Source organism: Vulpes lagopus, chromosome 19, assembly GCF_018345385.1.
Source record: "Vulpes lagopus strain Blue_001 chromosome 19, ASM1834538v1, whole genome shotgun sequence".
Lineage (NCBI taxonomy): Eukaryota > Metazoa > Chordata > Mammalia > Carnivora > Canidae > Vulpes > Vulpes lagopus.
This window is the reverse complement of record NC_054842.1, coordinates 14,114,842-14,138,821: the sequence shown is the minus strand read 5'-3', so window position 1 is coordinate 14,138,821 and position 23,980 is coordinate 14,114,842. Positions and strand designations below refer to the sequence as shown.

Genomic DNA, 23,980 nt, shown 5'->3' with positions numbered 1-23,980 from the left:
CCCAAAAACTAGGTTATAAACTTTTAAAGTAGTGAAGTTGATCTTTGAAACACTAAGTTAACAAAATTAAGCGTGCACTCTTCCTGGCTTGGAAAGGCAAGCAAAAATTTTCCATTTTCCTTTTATTTTAATTCTTTCAAAATTTCTGGGCATTCCTACTTGAATGTATAATGAGAATATAATGAGTTTCTGTCCTTATCTTCTCAGAAAGATGAGACTTAGTTAATCTGGAAGGGAAGAACGCATACGTAAATAACACCAAGCATGATGTGCTTTGAAATTCCTTAGTTGAGGGGGCATAAATCTCAGTTCCCAGGGCCTGTCTCAGAGTGTGAAGATCCCACACCTCTCTAGTTTTTAAACACACTGATGTTTTGCCAGATATACTCCTGAAAACAGGCCTTCACCTGATATTCAACATAATCTTGATCTATTGCAAAGTTTATGGAAAACATGGGTGTTTTAGACCTCTAGAGGTATGATATGTTGGACTCAGCCACAGAGTCTTCTCAAGGGATGTGAGGATAATTTCAACTAAGTACTTTTTTTCTCTTCTCTTATGCGCTAATTTTAGAGCCTAAATCTTGCATAACATGGACTACACTATGCCTCAACAGCAAAAACAAACATCCATTAAGCACAACCACATTGCCATTCTAGCAAAGTATTGGAGTTCTCTCACTGTATAATGAGACATAGAAAAGAAAATCTATGAGCATAAAAGGGAAAAAATGTAGACAAAGAAGATGAATTCAAAGGTCAAATTAATGAAAAAATATAGACCATCAAGTTCTGTAGGTTTCTGGAAATGTGTCACCGATTTTATTCTGAGCTCTTTAGAGATTAGAAAAATAGGGTTAAATAAAAATCATCTCCAATCTCTGCAAAATTTAGTGACAAATGTTCAGTGGATGCAGAAAGGAAGCAAGGAGGTAAGTCTCTACCTACTCAAGCTCCATGCATATCTGTCTGAAACCCTGACATTTGAACATTTCAAGCAGCCGCTAAGTTTTCTTCCAAAGCTCTTTATTCAGGTATCATTTGTTATTGGAATTTAAAAAGTTTGGTGAAATGAGACCTGAGCAAATGAAAGGTGAGTGCAAAAAGAAAGTGTTCTCCATAAAAACTAAGTTGAATTCTTTGAAAAGGCTGGGTAAGGAGGGACTGCAAAGCATCGCTGCAAGCTAGATGTGGGAAGAGAACTAGAAAAGCCTGCAAGCAGAATCTAAGAGTCCAGACTAATTCTGCACACACATGGCCATACGGGTGCCAACCCCTCACTCTGTTTACAGAAACCCGGGCTGGACGGGACAGATGATTTCTGAAGAGTATAGTTAATGTAAGAACAGTAGAGTCCCTTTGATCATCAGACCTGTACTCAAGAAAAGCCTCGCTTTAGAAAAGCCTTGCTTACTTTTGGAAAGCTTTTAGAAGTCTTCACTTGCTGGGGAAAGAAAATAATCAAACAAACAACAACTTGCCACTGAAAGGTGGGGACATAAACACACATAGATACATTGTAAGTTAAAATATTTTAAGTCATGTGTGCATCACTTTTTTTTTCTTTATTTGCTTTAACGGACCTCCTCACCTTGGGTAGGAGGGCTTCTGGTGCAAATGTGGCTGTGAAGGGCACATGCACACATGTGTATGTGTGTGTGCACAAGTGTACACACAATCACATGTAACTTAAGCTTTTAACCCACCATCCATCATTAACTGCTCTTAAAGTCTTCCTAGTTTGCCACAGGGCAACATGAAACCATGGTTTGACTTAAGCTCATGACAAAAAGTATTTAATTTTAATTCAAAGAACAAGTAGGCTCTTGAAAGTGAACTGAACTATGAGAGAAAAACCAAGAGTGACCTGGTTCACATAAGACAAATGGCTGGCCAAGGGAGTCACAAACTGTCAATTTTAGACCTTACAAGTTGTGGTTTGGCAAAAATTTTTTTAAGATAAAAAGTCCTTTCTTATTCATCACCATCTTCCTCTAGATGCCCAGGGTATAGCCAGCGCTGGATTATAGTCAAATTTAAATTTAAAACAAGCATGTGGTTGGCTCAAGCCTAATTTGCATTGTCTATTTCTGTTTATTTTTCAATGGCCCTATTTTCCCCTCCCCGAATGATATTTTATGCCTTACCTTTGGAGACCATGAGATGTTGATTCCAGCTCATAGTGTCAGAGGCTTGCATGAGGCAATTATCAAAATGAATTTGTCAGGTTTGCATTTCCCATAAGCCAACCAAAAATATTTTCTAATGTGAGCAGGGAAGATAAAAGAGGACCCCTCAGATATTTTAACACGGAGATATTTCTGATTCTTTAAAATTCTTGCTCTTGTAGAATATGCTTCCATGGTGAAACTCATGGCAGGGGATCCAAAATTCTAAGCCAAATTTTGCCACTGACTTTCAAAAATCATAAATAAATGACTGTATATCTATGTGACCCAGAGAACAAACTAAGCAAGAGTTTAGTAGGACAACCTATATTTTATTTATGTATCCATGAATATATGATTCATTCCTAGAGGTAATTACTCCTAGGCAAGAGGGGAAGACCTCTTTTATCTATGAATACTTCATGGGAAAAGCAAGTCAAAAGCAACACCAAGGCTGATACTCATTAAACCTCCAACACAAATTACAATTGTAGTGGTAGCACTGGTTAGTGTTGTTGTTAAATATTTTAGCAACTCTTTACAATTTGTAATACACTTTCACATATCCCGATTCCCGTGAACTCAGATTAAAGCTTATTTGAAAGCAACCCATGTTTGCAATTTAGAGACCAAGAACGTTCCCATTAACAGCCAGCTTATAACATTTGCACCTAAAAAATCAACCATGTTCGATTTCTAAAACTCCAGGCACAATCCAGTGCTGGGTACTGGATATTCTCTTTTGCTGATCCAAGCAGAGAAACAGTCCTAATCCGACAGGATGGAATATTCACAGGGGAAAGAAAATATGCACAAACTAAATGTAAGTATCTGAATATCACTCCTAAATGGAGCATGCATGGAGGAAAGCAATTTGGCAGGAGTGAGATTGCTTTCCAGCTCTCAATTATTTTACTGCTGGTTTTTCTTCAAATTGTAAATCAAATTCTTTTCGCATGCCTCAATGCTCTGGTCCCTGCATTTTAAGCGAAGGAAGATCCTGACATTTCTATTTGGTTGCACACAAACTTAATCGACACGTTTCTGTAGGATTGTTGTCCTCCCCCCCCCCACCTTAAATTATGTTTCAGCAATGATTTAGTCATTTAAACAGAATTTTGTTGTCATCCTCCTGCAGCATAAAATAGCATTTGATACTTAAAAGTTGCTTAAGCCCAAGGAAAACAAAACAAAACAAAATTCTCTCATTCTTGCCAAGTACAATAATTTGATAAACAGTAACTGACCAGACACCAGCACAGCCTTTTATGAAAATAAAATTTTAATGTCCATAAAATGGTATTTCTTCTTAAATATGTGTAACATATTTAAGGTTGACAACAACACATTTGTTTTCAATATACAAAGTGTTTCTCAAACTCTCTGTGAGGAAGTTTATTTTTTCCAACGCATTACAGAAATAATTTTGTGAACTATAAAAGTTAACTATTGATTGAAAATGAATTACTAAATAAAAATGAAATTAAAAAGAATAATTATAAGCCCATTTTTAAGATATTTTAAATTCAACAATAAAGTTAATCTGTTAAATTGTCATAAGTTTCTAAACAGCAGCTCTTGGCTTCCATATTTTTCTCATTGCAGACTGGTAATATTCAGTTTATGGATCTGCATAGGGCTGGAGACTACATTTTTTTTAAAGATTTCATTTATTTATTTGAGAGAGAGAGAGAAAGAGCACAAACTGGGGGGCAGCGGGAGAGGGAGAAGCAGTCTCCCTGTTTAGTAGGGGCTAAGATCCCAGGACCCCGAGATCATGACCTGAGCCAAAGGCAAACACTTAACTGACTGAGCCACCCAGGCGCCCCTGGAGACCACATTTTGAGGACTGCTCCTCTGTTTTAACTCCCTTGACTACTTGTGGGTGTATATTATTTTAATTATGAATCTTGATGTTATTTTGCATATTTATTTATAGGTATTGCCATGGTCTCCATAACACTCTGAATGGTGTCTTGTATTCCATCCTACCATGATGCCTTAGTTTACCTAAATCATTTCCCCATTGTTAAATCTTGGACCTGCTTCAGCTACAATGGTGTTTCAGTGAAACCATGGACCCAATCATAAAACCTCTTAATCAGCCCTTCAAAAGAGATGATAATAGTAAATGGTTCAAAATGGTTTAGATACAACTTCTAGGATCTATATACAACTTTCCCCATTACTTTCTGTGCAGGTGAAATCAAGTCACATTTTTTTCACTTGTTGAATATGGAGCACCACAACACCTAGAATAGCTGTAAAGACAAACCCATAATTAAAAGAGGGTATCTGTTTGAAGCAAATATGAGGGACAAACATCATATAAGCTTCTACTCTTGACTCTAGCCAGCAATACCATTCAGAACTTCTAATTAGTCCAGAAAGACTTGAATTTTGCTGAATTCTCCCATAAACCATGAACCAATCAATGTTCCTCAAACTCCAGGTTTTAGAGTTAACTTCTCAATTTCAATTTAATTAATCTACATTTCATTTTCTTCAAGGAAGTAAAGATTCTGTGGGGGTAGGAGGCTATACTCATAATAATATGCAGATATTGTGGATAGAGCATAGAGTGGGTAGGCAGGCTACTAAGCTGAAGAGTAAATTATGAAAGTTGTATTGTAATTAACATCTTGTTGCAAGATTGTCTTGCCTAAAAGGAACTTATACCAAATGCAGAAAATTACCTATGATATTTTCTCTCTACAAAAAGTCACTTGAAAGAGTTTTCAATTTCCCTGTGTCTACACTGTATACCACTTTGGCCTCCTCTGTATTCCCCAGAACAGTTTATGGCCATACCAAGGTTACACATTTCTATGCATGGTTAAGCAAATAAACACCAAGAAAGGAATAAAATGGGGGCTCAATTCAGCTGCGACACTTTAATGTTATTTTAGATCTGAGGGGCAAACTTTTCTTCTTTAAAGGTCAGATAGTGACTATTTCAGCTTTTGTAAGCCATACAATCTCTGTTGCAAATACTCAACTCTGCCATTGGAGCATGAAAGAAGCCCTAGACAATAGGTAAACAAATGAGCCAGCAAGGCTGTGTTCTAATAAAACTTCATTTAAGGACAATGAAATCTAATATATGATTTTCACATATCAAGAAATATTAAGCTGCTCTTGATTATTTTCCAACCACTTAAAAATGTTAAAGCCATTTGTAGCTTCTATGCTAAAAGCTAGATTTGGTCTGGGGCATACATATCAACTCTCTGGTCAAAGCAAAAGGATACATTACAATATGTAAAATCTATTTCCTTCAGAGAAAAAAGCACATAGAAAGTTAGGTACATTGGGTTTTTTTAGAAATTCTACATTGAGTCAGGAAATGCTAACGGACCTTCCTTCTCCAGCAGAGCATGAAACCAGTACACAGATGGGCAGATAGTCACTCTGACTTTCTTCCAGCAGTTATTTTTGAGCAATCACAAAAAAGTAATTTGCTTTATGCTTTCTTCCTAAATATAAAGCCTTGCCGGGATCCCTGGGTGGCGCAGTGGTTTGGCACTTGCCTTTGGTCCAGGGCGCGATCCTGGAGACCCGGGATCGAATCCCACGTCGGGCTCCCGGTGCATGGAGCCTGCTTCTCCCTCTGCCTGTGTCTCTGCCTCTCTCTCTGTCTCTCTGTGACTATCATAAATAAATAAAAATTTAAAAAAAAAAAAAAAAAAAAAAAAAAGCCTTGCCAGTACTAATGACAGGCACTGATCAAAACTCACAAAACTATACACCTTAAGAGGTGAATTTTACCTGTGTGTGAATTTAAAAATGAATAAGTAAATCGTTTAAAAAATAAAAGAGGGCCTAAGAGGATATGTAAGCTACATGTATGACTACATGAAATCATATTTATACTTTAGTTTCTAGAACCCCAGTCTCCTCATCTCGAGGTAGGAGATGACAGTGGTATGGTACCCCTTCACACATTTGATAAAACACGGAATGTGGTATTACAGATGCAGCCTGTAATGCTGGGAACAGATAGTACATGATGGAGATTAATATTATTATTCAAGAAAAGTCTAGAGTACAAACTCCAGAAAGGAAATGGAGCTCTAAATTGGGATGTTTCCTTCCAATTCTACCACTCACTTCATGTTCTTAAGCAAATCACTTAATTTCTCTATAGGCTTGAAATGAGAAAGGTCATGGTAACCACATTTAGGTGTAAAAAAAAGATAAAGCTATTTTGGACATAGTGGCACTTGAAGCTTTTCTTCACAGTGAGGCTTTTTTTTTGGAGGCTCTACAGCACATTAGATCAAACATTTAAATGTACCCACCATGCTGGGGGCACCTGGATGGTGCAGTCAGTGATGCATCTGACTCTTGGCTTCAGCTCAGGTCATGATCTCAGGGTCCCGAGATCCAGCCCCTAGTCAGCTCCTCCAGGTTCTACCAGGAGCCTGCTTGTGGATTCTCTCTGCCTCTGCCCCTCCCCCTGCTGGTGCTCTCTCTCCCAAATAAATAAATGAATCTTTAAAAAAATGTATCCCCCATGCTTATTGAATGTAATTCACATATGATTATCGATGATTTCACGTGAGTTGTAGATGACTAAACTAACATAAGGTCTTGACTTTGTACTTTTGTATTTTGAGGTCATTTATATATGGCTACGGATTCAATTCCTCTGCCCTCAAGCTAACTTTGCCTGATGGCTAAATAAACTAACTCTGTTTAGTAGAGTAACCAATTACCCAGTTTCCTCACAACAGATCAATTTATACCTGTAATTTTCAATAGCATCCCTTTCATTGTTACAAGTGAGTCTAGATAGATGCTGAATTACAGATTTAGAATAACCATACAGAGACTAACAGACTAGTTTAGGCTGACCTGGGCCCAATTCCTGAAATTCTATGTGACTTTGGGCAGATATTTAACTTCTCTGGGACTCACATTTTTCTATCAAGACCTGATAATCCCTTGTAGAATTGTTATGTGGACTAAATGAAATAATATATATGAACACACCAAGCATAGAACTTGGCATCTACTAGGCCCTCGACAATATGAACTAGGCTTATTAATATCTTAAAACGAATTTGTTTTTAACCAACTTATATTCATACCTGGTCTTTTATTACACTATTTCATTACTATCTCTTGAGAGATGAGCATTTGAAAGTTCTGTGAAAACATGATTTGTAATTTATTCTTTCTCTCCAAAGCCTGCAAACTGTATTTAAATAATTCTGAGAGGTTGTGAGTTAGCAGTTTTAGAAATTAAATCTTATACCACATGTATGCCACTTCTATATTAATTTTCTATTTAAGTTCCAAGTTTTTTCCTACGTGGGCAAAGTAAATTTTTTTTTCCTTTAAGAAATAAGACAGTAGTTGATCATCTTGGTGGGATGGTGGGAGGCAGGGAAAGAAGCTTTCCATTGAAATGTATGGTGGAAAATGGTGAGTTTCTATTGTATACTAGAAATTTCTATGTGTGGTGTAAGTATTTTGCAAAAACAGAGATATTTTCTAAGTAAAAATTCACTCCTCCTTTGGACACATGGGAAGGTCATATACTGAAAAGGCCATTTGTCCCCATATTCATGAGCTTTTGTCCAAAATTGTACGGTCTCCTTTGCTGTCCCTCCACTTACATTTTTATCAAAGGAAGACTGAAGAGTAGTATTAGGAGCCCCGCAAATATGCCTAAAGATACAAATGACCTGGATTGGGCAGGGGGAGGCAGGAATGCCAATCCAGAGCAACTGAATTTGAAGCTCAATGGGTTAGATTTCATGGTCTTTATATTTACCAGGAACTTCAAATGCTTGTTATTGCTATGCAAGTTTGGGAATAGGGCAAATGACAGACAGTCCTTTAAGCGGGACCTCAGGGAGGTAGAGGTAGAGGTGAGAGATGCTTTGGGCCTGAAAGACAATTTTGAGTAAGGAGGGGAGAAGAGATTGGGAATCTCCTCTTTTTGAATTTCTAATGTCAATTTTGTAGTAACGTAAGACTTAGTTGGCAGGAGATATCCTGCTCATGATAAATAAAAAGTAAAACAAAACAGAACAAAACAAAACTAGTGACCTTCAAAGAAATTGCTAGCCAACTTTTCTATTAATCATAAAACCTAATAAAGTGTTGAAAACACTTAACCATGGCCCAGGAAACAATAAAGCTTTTTGTTCTGATTGCTTGGAGAATCAATTTGCCTCTTTCCATATATTTTCTGCCATTCCTTACCTGTCCAATTCTCTTCTTACTTCTGTGCACAACAGTCACTCATTCCCCTGGCATCTGCCCCCCTATCATTTAGAGCTGAGCTTCATTGGTATAAGTCTCATGAGCTTATTGGTGGTCTATAGCCCATGAAATCAGATGCATCTAAAAGATCATTTCAGCTTGGCAGAACATGAAGAAATAGGCCACACTTAGGCTGGACATACCTCTTTTCAAATATGGATTTTTACCCTTATTTTCCTCCAGAGTATCTCTCAAAATCAGACATGCACAAAATAAAAAAACGTCTCAACTTAAAAGAACTGTCCGGTTTATGCCCTTTCTGATACAGAGGAGCCAAGCCACTAAAACAGGTTAGCATCCCAGAAAGACTGAAAAACACAGTCAGCTTCACATTTGGTGTTTACAACGTGGAAATGACAATGACAGCAATTCCAGTAAACCTAATGTCAGTCATATATTCAAGGCAGCTGAAATGAACAGTCATAAAAATAAACCAAACTGAACTGAAAGCATTAGCTGAAGAATGGACACAATAAACGTTTTACACACTCTATAAAGCAAAAACTTAATCCTCGATGTGTCACAGCGGCCATCTGAGCTAATAGCTGCCCAGTAACTGCTGTGGGCCAACTCCAAAGTTCTCGCCCATTTGGGGACATCCCCATATTGTTCCTTAATTTGACAAGATATTCGCTAATTCTTTCCTTAAAGTGACAACCGCTCTGGGGTGGTACCACCTTGCTAGGGGCATCCGTGTCTCACGTTTTGGATTGCTGCAAAGGCTACCTGCATTGACGTCTGGAGGTCGAGGGCGCTGAACTAAACCCACCTAAGGAAGAGTCACGGTGGCCGAAATGCCAATGATGCCTCTGCTGAGAAACACAGATCCCGAGCCCCCTGTCTCCGGGGAAACCGTCCACCCTCTGTCTTGACACCTCTGGATCCTTTCAGTTTCCCTCAAGAGCTATGAACTTTGCTTCCATCCAGAACAGAAGACTTCAGTAGACGGATCAGCAAAGTGAGTGGGATCTTCAGAAGCCAACAGTCTCTTCTGTTGTCGCCCTTAGATTCTTTTCTTTCTGTTTTATTTTTTTCTGGCTTGATTGAGGTATGATTGACAACTAAAAAATGTGTATAATTACAGTGTACTGTGTGGTGCGCTGGTACACATATACATTGTGAAGTGCAGGCTCACAGATTCTTAACGTATTCTGAGTATCCCTCCACGTGAGAGGAGAGGGGGAGTACAGGCCAGGTTTCTCCCTAGGTCCTCTGGGCAGTGGTCCCTATTTCTAAATGCTGCATCTGGCTGTTTGAGCAGGGACACAGCTTGGGGATCTCCAGTTAGTTCTACTACTACTGCCTTCTGCGGTAGGTGGCTCAGACTCCCCAGGTTGTAGGCACACGGAAGGGCATTCACATCTCTTCCACACACTTAAGTGAGTAAGAAGCACCAGGTAAACATCTAAAGCCAATGAGAGACTGATTCTTTTTCCCATGGGTTTTCTCTGAGAATCCTTTTCCCTATAGATATTTGGCAACAGGCAATTAGCAGCTGAAATCTTGTCTTTTGATTCAGCCATGCCAACAAGCTTCGAACGGCCAATGGAGCTTTCTGGGGCCTAACGCCAAACCCCTACCTGGCAGTACAGGCACAGGTCTTGTGTTGGTACAGCAGTAATTTTAAGGTTGCAGAACCTGCATTTAGGCAAGGGAGGCTTAGCTTCCTGAGTAGCAGAATTATTGATTTTTTTTTTTTAATAGATTCTGGGCCTGACAGACAAGGAGTAAAACGGAAAGTGAGCCCATGAGATTACGCTGCTCTGAACCTAGAGACATCTTACTCTGCCCAGCCTGCCAGCACATCTGGAGTATGCCTCAGTGAGGTGCACACTGGCCTGAATCACCTACCTGCAGCCACTCATCTGCATCCTTATCTTATTTATAGATTTTGGGTTTTGTTTTTGTTTTGTTTTTGCACTGGTATTTGTGTCCTGAGTAAACTGAAGTCCAGCTTGTCTTTTTTATCATTTTTTTTTTTTGGCCTGGTGGATTACAGATGCGCATTGTCCACCTCGAAGCTGCACACACAAGATACTCCCACCTCTTCTTATGGCTTTTCTTTGCATGCCTATTTACAAGCGATTTTCACATCATTTCACTGAACTTTATTAATTGAGCTCTAGTGCATCCTAAAATGCCTGCTGTTTCAAACTCAGAGACAACCTGAACTTTTAAAGACAGATGTTTTATGTACCTTACTTTTCTTTCTCTCTTTTCTTCTTTCTTTCTTTTCTTCTTTTTCTTTCTTCTTGTTTTTTTTTTAATTAAATCAAAGAGAGATACCATGAGAATTTTTTTTTTTTTAAAGATTCCGTTTATCCATTCATGAGAGACAGAGAGAGAGGCAGAGACATAGGCAGATAGAGAAGCAGGCTTCCTGTGGGGAGCCCAATGCGGGACTCCATCCCAGGACCCCGGGATCACAACCTAAGCCAAAGGCAGATGCCCATGAGGATATTTAAAAATAATTATTATTCCTGTATCACTCATAAAAATATTGAGAAAATAGGTGTTAGGTGTTCTTCACTAAAATCTTTATCAACGCCCGTAAAGGATTTTTTTTTTTTTTTTTTTTTTTTACAATTAGTGCTATAAATATTAAGCAACAGCTTTTAAGGGCAACCCATACAGTTTACTTAAGTAACAAAATGCTCTAGGTTTGCACATTTTGTGCAGATTAACAAAAGTGATTATACATTCTTCCATATGGAGCTCGCTCAACACTCTTTAACTAGTGCTGAAAATTGGAAGTTGCCTTTTCCTCAAAAATCATGGTGGCCCAGTGGTTCCAGGGGGCTACAGGCTACAGTGCTGCAGAGGGGGAGCAGGGCTGCCTCGGGGGCAAGGAGACAGAGCAGACAGGACCCTTCTTGGCCTAAACCAACTTTCACTTTACATGTCTTATATATTGGAGTTTTATGCAAGAATTTGACTAAAAAGGCTCTGCCATTTAAAAAGACCAAGTCCGAATTTGATTTGCAATGTATTTATTATTATTATTCAAGATTGATCATTTTGAGATACCGGAAAATACCCCTAGGGATTTTGGCGAAGGGGATGCTTCCTACATGCTGAATCTTAAGGGGAGAGGGAAGTTCTTGACCAGATATTCTTGACCAAGTTGGGGAATCTGAGAGAAGTCACAGAGAAACATGTTGCTTTGCTAAAACCAAGCTTCCTTTGCTTGAGGGTTAAGGATAAGTCAGACATTGCCAAACTGTGTTCCAATAGAGCAACAATGATAATGATGGCCATTTCACATAACTGAACCTCAAGTATGTCCTAGTACAGCTGCATAGCAAAGCTGTATCACCTTCCCATCCAACAGCCATTTTGTGTCTCACAAGTGATCCTTATTTCATTCCTGTGCTTTTATTCTCCCATAATCACCCCAGAGTTTCAACTTACCCACTTGCCATTTGAGTGGCCTTATTTTGTAAACTGCTTATTCATGTTCCTTGACCATTTTAGGTGACCATCTTTATCTTACTGATTTAAAAGGATACTTTATTGCTAAGAACATTAAATATCTGATTGCTTTACAGGTTGCAAGTTATTTATCTGCTTTTAATTTTGTTTTTAGTTATTTCATGTACGGTATTATTATTTATATAATCAGATCTATCAACTATACACATGTTTTTTTTTTCCAACATTGGTTTTATACTTAGAAAGCCTTTTACACCAGTTAAGTGAATATTTTTTTTTCTGATTTGATTTTGATGCCTAAAACCTTTAATCCATTCGAACATTCCATTTGTACCTTGTATAAATTAGAGATATACTCCCTGTGTTTAACCAAGAGTCTCCACACCATTGATGGAATAAGTTTGCCTTTCTCCAGCACGTATTGGGAATGCATATGATGAATATTCCTATGAATACTTGGGTCTGAGTTTTCTATTCTGTAGGATTTATATGTCTATTCTTAGAATAATCAAGCTGTTTTATTTATTGCAGTCTATAAAATATTGAGTTCCCCTTTCAGTATTCATCCTTCCCAAGATGTTCTTAGCTATTACTACCCATTTGGTCTCTTAGATGACATTGACAAACACTGTGACAAGTTAAAAAAAAATCTTTCCATTAATATGATTAGAATTATATTTATCCTGCATATTAATTAGGGAAAAATAATCTCATTTAGAATTTCAGTGTTTTTCAGTTTCTAAATGAAGTGGTTTTTAAAAATATGGCTGCATATTCATTGGCATTCTTCTCAAAGAGATTTCCTGAATTAGAAAGTATTTGTGGCAGTCTAGTTACCATAGGATGCAGTAGATGTTGCATGGCCTCCAACGTGAGTTTAGGGGAGGTAGAGCAGTGTCCAGCTGGTTCTCAGGGACATTCACTTCTTGAAGTCCAACTATCCTGAGCTTACCACCCTATGATGAATCCCAAGCCATCTGGGGAGGCCTCAGGTAGGGCTCTGGTTCATAGGCCCAAATGAGTCCCAGCCAAGGGCCAGCATTAACCATCAAATATGTGAGTAAAGATGCTTCCAGAATATTCCTTCTCCAGCCATTGAATCACCCTCAGGTATTTTAGTCTTCCCAAATGAGGCTCCAGACATCCCACTCCTGTGCTCTGTCTGAATTCTTAACCCACAAAAGCCATGAGCATAATAAAATGGCTGTTTAAAGCTGCTACATTTGGAATAATTTGTAAAACAGAGATTGTTACTGGAACATGGAGGATTTTAGGAGGGGGTCCTTAAAGTTTTATAGTTTTGCAATTTTCTTCTATAGGTACTATAATTTATTTAACTCTTATTTAATGTATATTTTTTTTTCGCTATCATGGTTGATAAAATTATTCTGACTAAAATGCTGCCTTTTGGGGCACCTGAGTAGCTCAATCGGTTAAGCGTCTGCCTTGGGCTCAGGTCATGATCCCGGGGTCCTGGAATTGAGCCCCACATTGGACTTTCTGCTCAGAGGGAAGCCTGTCTCTCCCTCTCCTCTGCGCCCCTCCGTCCCCACTCCTGCTCTCTCTTGCGCTCTGTCTCAAATTAATAAAGATTTCTAAAAAAAATAATAATAAAATAAAATGCTGCCTTTGATACAAATTTCAAATTTCCAGCTCCTAGATTCTTACTCTTTGCATAAGAAAAAGCTTTTGTTAGATATTCAACTTTGTATATCTACTATAGGCAATTTTTAAAAGTTTTTTAGTTGGTGCCCTTGGGTTTTTTAGATACATAATCATGCAATCAAAAATGAACACATTTGAGTCTTGTCTTCTTTTCTGGTCATCGCAACTGGTTAGCACTCTCAGAATGACATAAACACGCAACAGTGAGGGCACATGCTCCTAATTCGTTACCGAGTTTAATGAGAAGGCTTTTCACATTGAATATATATTAATCTAATACGTCACATAAGCAAACAAAGGATATAACCACGAGATAACCTGTAAGTGTCCATATTAATTTTGGTCATTCAACCTATACGTATTTCTCCCCTCCACCCCCAAATTTCTAAGGGATTTTTTTTTATTGCTTCATTTTAAAGTGGGAGAAATAATTTTGGAATACTTTCTTGATTTACTAGTTCAGACATAGGTAGAAGATGATGAAATTCCATTTTTTAAAGGCTGCTTTTGCTTAGCTTTTGAAATAATGGAGTTCTGCTGCATGGAGCAGGGAAGATGGGAGGCGTGCAGCAACACCATGTGCTCCGCTGGCTGGCTAATCCATCTCCTCGGACAGTTCTTGGGAATCCAAAAAACACGACATAAATTACAGTTTTTCAACTGTGTGAGTGGATTATTGTGTCGCTCCCTGAAATAATCCTCTCGTCTTTTAACACTGTTCTGACCCAGTTTGGGGGAAGTATCTTTAATATCTTGTTCTACTTCACTGACCTCTGGGCAGAAGAGCCAGAGATATCTGCATTTAACAGGAACTTTCATCTTCGGGCTCACAAAAAGGGTCAGCTTTCCTTAAAAAGGAAATTGAAACTCATACCACAAGGCCGCTTTTTAGGTGATTTTACTTTCTATTTTATAACCCTGACAAATAGAAGGCAAGGCTGCGGAATAACTGAAGTGCCTCAGTATAGTGCGTACCTATTGATGGAAGTAAATCAAAATCTGTTGACTGCACCTGTTTTTACCTCACCATTGATTATTTGTCAAGTCACAGGCACTCGCTCCAGAAAGCAAAGCAGAAACACATGTGGAGAAGATGAGATAAGGCTGGATTGCTAGAACAAAGGACAGAATAACCCACCCAGACGAGAGTGGGGTAGAGAAGTGCTCACAGGAAGCAATAACTCTGAGATTTCGCAGCAACTCAGGTTACCTAAGTGATGGCTAAGAGGATGGATGTGTTCTAGTTGGCAAATGGGGGACTGATTGCCGGGGCCTGCAGATTTTATTATCGTTGTTGATTATTCACACGTCCTTCCTGCCCTGAGAGTAGGCATCTTTGCCTCTGCCTGGAAACCTGTAGTGTCTCCCTAGAGCTGGGGTATACGTAGCCATTCCATTATGATGTGGTCAGGTCTGAGCTGAAACTTTAAGAGCCTGTTGTGTGTTTTTACCAGCCCTTGCCTCCTTTCCCTTTGCTGTGAGGATGATATGTCCCAGAAGGGAGGTCCTCTTTCAGCGTGGGTGCTGGGATCAAGACCATGGGGGCAGAATGGAACTGCCACTGACCCACAGTAGACATGAAATGTGATCAAGAAATGAATCTTAGTTACTATGAACCACTGCATTTGGGGGAGGTGGGGCTCATTTGTTGCTGTAGCGTAACTAAGGAAACCTAATTAATACAGATCAAACTAAGGTGTTTGGATCGAACTAGATCCGGGATGAATCTCACTTCAGAGGAACCTAGCTAACTTTTGTTTAGCTCTAATTTTCCCTGCATCAGACATAGCTGACTTAAAGCCCTCAAACCCTGAGGATACCACACACTTCGATTTCCATAGGTGAATTCAAGGCAAAAACTGGATGATTGTAAGCTACTATTCAATGAGTGACTGCCACCATAAAAGTGGCTTAGACATATATAGAGACAGTATCAATCTATAGCACAGAGTTGGCAAATTTTTTCTGTAAAAAGCCAGATAGTAAATATTGTAGGTTTTGCAGGTCATACAGTTTCTGTTGCCAACTATTCAGGTTGTAGGTGAAAGCAACCACAGATAATAGAAAACACATGAGCGTGGTTGTGTTCCAGTGAAACTTAATTTACAAAAACAGGTAATGGTCTGGATCTGGTCTGTAGGCTGACCCCTGCTATAGCATAAGAAAACTTAAAAAGCAATGCAAACAAACAAAAACATCTTAATACAAGCCTAATGTTTTATGATCATGTTCGTATTGTTTTAACATTAAAGCTACCTGGTGGTCACTGAAGGACATAGATAAATTCTTGCCTTTCCCATATTTAAAATAAAGATAAGAGAATCCACTTCACAAGGTTTTTGTAGGAATTATTTAAGATGACATATAAAGTGCCAGTGACTAGGTATTCAATGAATTTGTTTCTTTCATCTTTCATTTCTTTTTTTCATCTTTGTCCACTCAGAGTGGATTCTCACTGAAGGCCAATTAAATGCCTGCCAAGTTAATGAATGAGGTCAAATAGTAATGAGGTGAAGCAGAGAATCTTTAAGTCAACATCTGCCAAGGATTTGGCTTGCTAAGATAAACTTATGATAACTAAGAATAACTATTAATATATGTCATGATTTACATGTCCATTAATTAGGCTCCTAATTATATTAACCTGACATGGAAATGCTTTCTTCTCGGGACGCCTAGGTGGCTCAGTGGTTGAACATCTGCCTTTGGCTCAGGGCGTGATCCTGGAGTCCCAGGTTCGAGTCCCACATCAGCCTTCCTGGATGGAGCCTGCTTCTTTCTCTGCCTGTGTCTTTGCATCTCTCTCTGTGTCTCTCATGAATAAATAAATAAAATCTTAAAAAAAAATGCTTTCTTCTCAATGCAGGGATATAACAAATCTGTATTTTATACAAAAGTCATACAATTCCTAAAGTCTTGCATTAGAACTCTACCTGAGTTGACTCTACCATGCATTGACCTGCATGGACAAGGGTAGAAAACGAAATCTCAGTGCTATCTGCTCAATTAAACACATGTGAATTTTGTGATTTCTTGAACTCAGATGAAGAGGCCAAGTTTTGTTTTAAAAAGCAATGAATCAGGACGCCTAGGTGGCTCAATGAGCATCTGCCTTTAGTTCAGGTCTTGATCCTGGGGTCCTGGGATTGAGTCCTGCATCAGGTTCCCCGCAGGGAGCCTGCTTCTTCCTCTACCTATGTCTCTGACTTTCGGTGTCTCTCATGAATAAATAAGAAAATCTTAAAGAAAAAAAAACCCTGAGGTCTAATTTGGGGATGCAAGACAGAAAAACTGTCATCCAAATAATTGTCAATAAAAACCACCATTAGAGTATTTGAAAAAAATGAGCCGGCTCTATCAAGGGTACAAAAATCATTGTCTACACATTCAGTGTTGTGTTTCAGTGTGTCTGTGGGAGTTAAACTACTGTGAGTTTGAGCATTTGAAGGCAGAAATGTCCTGAAAATTTCCTTCAGTGAAAGAAGGCAATTTAGGTCAGGAATCCTCTCCATCCATCATCCTCACCTTGTAACATTTTAGCAGCTACATAGGGATGTCTCTACAACATGGCAACTTTCAGGTTCTGGCCCTGTTCACTTTGCCCCTCAGGTGATTCCCATGACCATCGGCCCGAGCCAAGACTTCCACATGAAGCATATCATCAGACTAGACAGTTAGCATCCGGCTCCGCTCTGTTTATGTTGACAGCCAAATGAGCACAAGTGGAGCTCAGTCATCGTTCTTTCCTAGGGATTTCAGCATCCAATCCACTGGCTTGTCTAAAAGTTCTTCTTTTCCACTGATCCAGCTCCAGACCTCAAAACGTAGCATGAAAAAATTCAGTCTCCTTGACGACTGACAATAATGAATCAACTGCCTATCTAGCTGTCAAAATGATGGTGTGTTTAGCTATCTAAATAATCGAGCAGGAAGAGGAGGGGGAGGGAGAGAAGTGTGTCTGAACTGAGTCTGAAACTAAACCCACTTGATAATTCTGGAAAAGGATGGATTCATATCTTGAATACAGCTCATTGGACAGTTTTTACTCAAATCCAGTTTATTTTTGAAAGACAGTCCCACTCTTTTTTTGTGAGTCAAATGAATGTTTCAGTATTTTAAAAAACAAATTACTGTTTTAAAAAAAACAGTAATTTGTCATTTCCTTTGAAGTGGAGATCCTAGATATGGCACATCCGAGGGGACATAGACTGAAGATTTACATATGAGGGCGCAGGGATTATACATTTCCACTGGCCTATCACAGTATTCTCTCTTCATTGCCCATCTGTCCGCCTACTCACCAAACTTGGATTTCAGCTCCTGTCAGGGCTGTGGCCTGTGGTTTGAACTGTCTTCACCACGGAGTTAAAATTAGTCTCTTCCTGATTCATAACACCAGCTAGATCCCTGGGACCACTAGTAATGGAGAAGCAAAGCTTCCTGCCAATCACACAGAAAATGCTTCCTGTCGGAACCACCCCCCAAATATTGACAGGTATGGCCAGCAAAAGGACTGAGACCCAGGGGTGGGGAAAGGGCCAGTCATTCTTGAAGCCAGAGGAAGGCAGTTAGGTCAGTTGCAGAAGGCTCTGTGTTCCTCCCCTTCTTCCCAGACCAACGCAATGGTGTGGAGACTATGGATTGATTTGGGACTCCATCTAGTGAAGGATTTGAGGAAGTGCATGAACACAGAAAGAAACGCCATGCCAAATTATGTTTCAACTGATAATTTCTTTCAGACTCTTTTGAATGGTTCCAAACTAAACAGTGGTGTGATTTTTTTTTCAAGTTAGGGCAAAAGCACAACAGAATGACCAGAGACTGGCATTAGACCAGTATCGGCTGATTATCCCATCTGCCTCTTGAGAAAAAGTGGATGGTATCCTCTCTTAGCACTTTCCCATTGTCCACAGAAGGAACATAAGAAATCCCCCACAGAGTCAGTTCAAGAAATAGTCTACTTCTGCCAGAAAGTCAGCATCTGGGAGTGGCACCAAAGGGTTTGGGAAGAATGATGCCCGGGTACCAGATTTTCAAACATGCATTTGTCAGCTGCAGTGCTTTTCAGTTAAACAATATATGTGTCAGAGGCCTTAGCTATCAAGAAATTAATTTTTTTCTAGAACTCAATAGTTTTTATCACCAGAAAATCAGTACCAACAGTACCTATTTCACAGTGCACTGCACACAAAAAGCACTCGATAAATATAGCATTGTTCAATAACTAACATTGGCAGCTAGAATTTTTAACTGGGGAAGAAAGCTGACTATAATTCAACTATTACATTCTGAATTCTTCTATATAAAACTGTGCTCTTGGAATTGGATAAATGTTATGTGATTGCCTTTAAACTTCCCATAGGGATGGGAGGGGAGAAATAAAGCCAAACAATAACAAACCTCCCGAGCTCAATGTTGTGGTACTTCTACTATCACTAACAATAGTGTCTAATGAATTTTCATTCATCTTTCCATGCTTTTCAGAAAACCTCACTTTACCATTTTTTTTAAAGATTTTTGTATCTATTGGGACACCTGGGTGGCTCAACAGTTGGGTGGCTGCCTTCGGCTCAGGTCGTGGTCCCGGGATATCGGGCTCCTTCGAGGAGCCTTCTCTGCCTCTCTGTCTGTGTCTCTCGTGAATAAATGGATTTATCTAGAATCAGTTACTCATAGAAATGGTGATGTCCCAGTGGCAATCTGAGCATGTAAGTTCAGAGCAACAGCTTAAAAAAATGACAGAGCAAGCTTCCAATGAAGAATGGTAATGTGAGGGGCAGCTGGTTGCGCTTCTGCCTTTGGCTCAGGTCATGGACCCAGGGTCCTGGGATCAAGCCCCACATCAGGCTCCCTATGGGGTGCCTGCTTCCCCCTCTGCCTATGTCTCTGCCTCTCCCTGTGTGCCTCTCATGAATAAATAAATAAAATCTTTAAAAAAAAAAAAGAATAAGGCTTTGGGTAGGAGATTCCATCCTTTTAACAAGGGTGCAGAGGTATTGCTGGCACTCAATCAGCTGGGTGGTGTGTGGGCAATTTAATATTAATCAGAATAAAGCACAGGAATCCTCCTCCTCCTTCAAAGTAAGTTAAGAGGGGATCCCTGGGTGGCGCAGCGGTTTGGCGCCTGCCTTTGGCCCAGGGCGCGATCCTGGAGACCCGGGATCGAATCCCACGTGGGGCTCCCGGTGCATGGAGCCTGCTTCTCCCTCTGCCTGTGTCTCTGCCTCTCTCTCTCTCTCTCTGTGACTATCATAAATAAAAATAAAAAAATAAAAAACATTAAAAAAAAGTAAGTTAAGAGCATTTCAGATTATCCCCATACAACATCCCTCTCAGTCCTGCTCTGATATGCTTTCATGAATGAGAAAGAAGCGAAAATTACAATCAAAAGGGCATATAACTAGGGATGCTGGTTTGCTCAGAGGAGTCTTGATTTATGTATGGTTTTTTTTCCTGGTATAATTATTAATAGTATCCACTTCAGTTTCAAAAGTGTCCTGAGTTGGGCAGTGCATTCTCTGGTCACCAGACACATACCAACCGTCTATCTCATAAATGCTGCATAAGTGGATGGTGGGGCCCACGCAGGCAAGATGCGTTATCAGCATGCCCTGGCTCCAGGAGCACTGCCAGTCTCCCTCTGCTTAGCCTTCCAAAATGCCATGTCTCCTGAGACACCCGAATGCCATTCCAAAGGTGAGGCTGCAAGAAATGTCATAGTGCCAATGGAAGGTTCCCAATTTGTTTCAAATGACAGAAAAGCTTACTGGATAAAAATTTCCATCTCCCCCCCCCTTTTGCCCCTGGTGCCAATTGTTGGTCACAATTGCTACAACCAGCAGCCAATATTAGTGACACACACATGCACACACACGCACACACACACGCACAATATACACAAGCATGTCTGTAACTCATTCTGTGCTTTCCTATTGCTTAAATTAGTATCTTCTTCAAACTCATTCATTTTCAGCTGACTCAAAATAAGTGCTAATTCATTCGCCTGACTTAGAAGCTCATTTTTTTTTTAAATTTACAATGAGCATCAGAACCTGGTAGAGCCTATGATAAACAGGACATTATACATTTTACATATTTTTGGAAGACACAGGATATTATCCCCAGTACAAGGTGCAGACGTAAAGGGACATGTATCTGGTAGAGAAAGAAGTAAAAAGAAGCTGTTAGGCAAACTGAATGTACCAAGCAGAACAGGAAAAACAAATCCTTCCAGAATTTGAACAGATGCATCTATGAAAAATAGGCTAATAGGAAAATGTAAAAGGAAATGACATGAAGGATTACCTTCCGCCCCTCCCCAGTCCATTTTACTCCAGTTGTGTCCCAAAGATACTGAGAGACGGACTGAGAGACTCAATTAGGTTTCTGTTGCACTGGCGGCCCGTGGTGGTCTTAGCATTTCACAGGTCAGGGTTTTGGAGGACACCCCGGGGAGACTTTACACAGGTCTTTTTTGGTCAGAGGCTGGAGTAGGATTAAGTGGCAGGGCTAAATCCAGCTTTCCTCTTTATCCCCATTTTTGTTCCCCTCTTTCCACCAAGTGAATGGCAAAGGGTAATGAGGCCAAGGATTAAAAGGGGGGGAAAAGGAGGCCGTCGGAATAAGAGAGGCCGAGATTCTGAAATTAAACCCAGCAGGCCGAACGCTTTGCAAAGGCCGCCCGGCCCTGCTGCTGACACCCGGTTCATTAAAGCGCTGTTGTGGTTTCTCACTCAACCCACAGAGGCCTGACCGAGGGCTTCACTGAGAAGCTTGAGCAGAGCTGCAGCGCTCAGGTGGCGCTGCTCACCAGGCTTCCTCGGGCAATTTCCAGGTTATTCCCGATGGCTTTTTTCCTCTCTTCCATTGAATGCAGGCAGATCCACACACCGAGTACTAGCCCAGGCTGCCATGAGACAAAGCTTCACTTTCTTTCATTTCAGACACTGTGGGGCCCAGCTCTCTGCCTTGCTGACAGGCGTGAGCTGCAGCTGAAGCACAAAATCCATACAGGTGGAGCACTCTGCATGGAGGTGGAGAAATTTATGGTAAAAGATGAGGGGAATAACAGTGGGATCTGTGTCACAGCCAACCTCAGCTTTTAGATAACGCCCTGCATCTAGTAGCTACAAGAGCTGCCATAAATTTACCATCGCCCTGGAGATGAAGATGACACTGGACACTATATGCTTCCTTAAATCACCAGAACCACTCAGAAACCCAGTCTCAAGGAGTCATAAGTGATTCTTTCCCTGCCCTTTTTCTCTCAACCTCTTCCCCTGGAACATCTGACACCTGCAGGGAAGTGATCCCTGGAGCATACCCCACAGCAGGACGACAGAAGTGAAAGGGCAGCATGGATTGTTCTAGAAGAAACTTCTCCCATCTCGGTTCATTTGTGGGCATCTAGAGAGTACTATAGTTCAAATAAGGGTTTGTTAATGCTTAAAAGATGTTAATGATGAAGGGGAGCAGAGTTTATTACCCCAAAACAAGCCTCTTTGGTATAGGAAATAGTTTAGGCTGATTATTAAACAGAACAAAACAAAACAAAACAAAAAAAACAGCAGACCTAGGAAAAGCTCTGGGAACAGTTGGCAATTAGAAGTTACATTTTACAAAAGATGTTTATGCTTAAAGGTAAATCTCCATTTGTTAAGATGTCTCCCTCTCTGTAGCAGGAAAATAAAGGTGACTCTAAATTTCTAGAACTCTTATCAATAGAGAAGCAAGGACTTAAATCTGTGTAACAACTTTACCCTTGTTTACTGTGCTTTTTCCTGGTAATCTCCCATAACTGGCCTCCCCGCCCACCCCCGCCCCAAACTACTTTAGTCTTTAGCCAAAGATGGTATTTAAGATGATGGTTTGGGCCATTTCAGGGAGTTACTTGGTTTTCCTGGGCCTCTCTCATATATACGGGAGGCATACATGTTATTACAGTTCTGCTTGCTTCTGTCCTATTAATGTCGTGATGCCAAGAGCGTCTCAGCCAAGAATCTAGAAAGGTGGAGGGAAAATTCTTTTTCCTCCTCCAAAATGATATGTTACAACGATCCAACTATTTGGAGATTAGTCTTTGTTCTATTTAACTTTTAATAGGATAATTATTTATTGAAGTATCAAAACAAATAGCTGCTAAAATAAGGTAGATGGAAGTCAAACCAGTGTAAGTGGATAATGAAGAACTGGGAGGAACTTCTAGTTTGAACTGAACTTGAACTCCGTTGAGAACTAGGAATCTTTATTCTCACCAACTTCAGTCAGTTAAGAATGCTCCATTGTTGGTACATATTAATTAAGTATTAAATTTTAGGTAAATTCAGATTTCAAAAGGATAGCATAACAGGCATCTTCCAAAACCAACCTCCCTTTAAAAACAACTATCACTGCCAACAGACAAATGCAGTGTTTTCTCTTATTGGTGAGACGGCGATTTACTGTCTCTGTGATATCAATCTGCTAAGTTGCCTTGTGAAATATTAATCACATCCCAAAGACCCCACCCATGACTGCATGCAAGCCGAAGAAAATTGCCTTTAGGCTGTGTGAGTGGACACGGTCCAATTTACATTACATGCTCTATACACAGCAGCATTTCTTTCTCTGACTTTTCTTCCTTTGATTCAAAAGTCCTTCCTCAAATACAGCCTTCCTAGTTCCAAATCCATCTTTAAAAACACCAGTAACAGGTTTGCATATAGTATTTGCATATTTATCTCAGTTACTTGGGGAGGTTTGCTTATTGTTTATTTTCCAATGTTCTTAATTTTAATTTTTAGGGAAAAAAGAATATAATACTCTCTCAGGTAGTCATTTTTGCAAAGAAACCAAACAACCTCTATTAAGGAAAGATGGTTTCTTACAGAAGGGTGATTAATGGGAGACTCTTTTGCCCACCTACCACCACTGACCTTGTCCAACCAAATAATCAAAGACCAACAGACCTTAAAGGACAACATGTTAGCCCTTTTCCTTGGCAATGCTTAAATGCATCCTGTCAACCCTATATGTACCTGTGGGATGAGGCTTACAAAAGGTCCCAGTTGACATGTGGGTAATAGTATGAGAAAACCAATGTGAATCTAGTAGCGCAAATACTCATTTGCTTCTTAACAATCAAACTTGTAAGGGCTTCAGCTAATTCATCAATTGGAAGAAAACAGGTTTGTTTCCTTAGACATTTTAATCCACTTATGAGGTTCCTCAATCGGCACCTAATTTTAGTGGGTCCCATGCAAAATGTAGCTAGAATCTTGACTAATTAGAGAAGAGGGAGCAATTGTTTAAAATGATATTATTATTCTATTAAGAACACACTGAAAATCATGGCCACCCATAGACATGGCCTTTCAGGGGAACTGAGGGACACTTGGATCACCAAATTTATTCCATACTTTCTTCTTTCATGTAATATACCCAATTATTGAAACAGAGGT

The 23,980-nt window shown here is 39.7% G+C and overlaps 1 protein-coding gene across 6 annotated transcripts in view; it reads right to left on the bottom strand.

The window, feature by feature from the left end:
- The window catches only part of GADL1 (glutamate decarboxylase like 1), a 162,616-nt gene that overhangs the window by 2,628 nt on the left and 136,008 nt on the right, over positions 1-23,980 (bottom strand). The window lies entirely within an intron of this gene.